The following is a 1,521-nucleotide window of genomic DNA, read 5'->3' as shown; positions in this document are numbered from 1 at the left end:
GTGGTTCAATGATAAAACTATTTTTTGACAGCTGTTATATAATTTTTGCATTTGGGCTTCGGGCATATATTAACAATCAAACATGTTAAAATATCGAAAAAAATATATGCTATGTTTTTTCATTAGAAAATCCCTTTAAGAATGATCATCTTGTATTATTATTATAATTGTATATATTATAGATTCTACCATCTTAGGAAAAGTTTGGTATCCTATTTTAAAAAGAGTATTTATATAAAATCTGTGCTGTAAAGTCGTCGTAGATTTTTATATACAGTAAAGCTTTACTCTATATGGTTTTTGCATGATATTTCTTAAGATCACTTGTTTCTTAACATACTTGAAAAGATTAGAGTATAATTTTAGCCTCAGCAGGCTTAACGAATATCTAAGTATTTGCGTTTATAATTTATGTTCACACAAAAAAAATCAAAAGCGATTTCATTATATAATTACGGCTCAAAAATATAAATAATATTCTATTTTATATTTTAAGAAAATCTTGACTGGTAATAAAATGAACATATTGACATAAGTATACATTTTTCACGCCATGATATTTATCATGAATTTGGGGCATATAAATTAAAAAATATTGTAAAACCAAATATTTTATCGATAATGATATTTTCGAGTGTCTTTTTGATTTGTTCAAGGCATACAACAAATTTTATTAAAAATTCCCCTACATTTATATATTTCATATTTATAATAATGGGATCATTTAGAGGATTCTAAAGAACATCTAGGCATACCCATGTAATTATTTTTTATTTATGGCTTAATTTTCGTGTTATAATTTCATGTATTGAGACGTAGTCAGCCCATTGGTAATATTACACAAATCCTTGATACATCTTTTGACACCTTCCCCTGTTCTATCTTCATCAACTGCTATGATTGGATCTAAATGGATAGATAAAATTAATAAAGGTGTGTAATGGTGATTAACTAAAAGAAAACTTTGATTACCGAATATAAACTTGTAACTTGACAAACGATGCAGATAAAATCGGTCACGATTTCGTCGAGGATTTAAAATATCCACGGACGACAGGATTTGAACCTGCAGCCTTGAGATCCGAAGTCACATGCGCTACCATTGCGCCACGTCCGTATGATTAATTATATTTTATATCAATAAAATCTTTGGTAAAGATTATCTAATATCCAGATGACATTGCTGCTGAATGGCTCTAAGCACACAACGATCGGATATTTTTAAGAAGTAAAAAGGAAATAAAAAATCTCAACAGGCTACGTTTTAACACTATCTGAGTTACATATTCTGAAAAAAAATATTGCAAATATATTTAAAAGAAAACAAGTCTCCACTCTAAACCTCCGTAGAGTTAATGAAAAAAAAGGGTCTAAAATCGTAGCATAGTATAAATTATATCTCCAAGGTCTGTGTGATTCCATATATTACTGTATTTTGTCTCCATAAAACAATTAAAACATCCATGGATAAATATATGGAAATAAATATTCATAGCTGATATATAGACATCACTGTGAATT

General features: G+C 28.2%; 1 non-coding gene across 1 annotated transcript; it reads right to left on the bottom strand.

Moving 5' to 3' along the window:
* Window positions 1-1,045: 1,045 nt before the first annotated feature.
* Window positions 1,046-1,117, bottom strand: TRNAR-UCG (transfer RNA arginine (anticodon UCG)). The gene has a single exon. It is a non-coding gene; the product is annotated as a tRNA-Arg (tRNA).
* Between the last annotated feature and the right edge of the window lie 404 nt (window positions 1,118-1,521).

This window comes from Rhyacophila brunnea, unplaced genomic scaffold (assembly GCF_057557595.1).
Source record: "Rhyacophila brunnea isolate RB1 unplaced genomic scaffold, BYU_Rbru_1.0 scaffold_35, whole genome shotgun sequence".
Lineage (NCBI taxonomy): Eukaryota > Metazoa > Arthropoda > Insecta > Trichoptera > Rhyacophilidae > Rhyacophila > Rhyacophila brunnea.
Note: the sequence above shows the minus strand (reverse complement) of the source record. Positions and strands in the feature narration are given on the sequence as shown.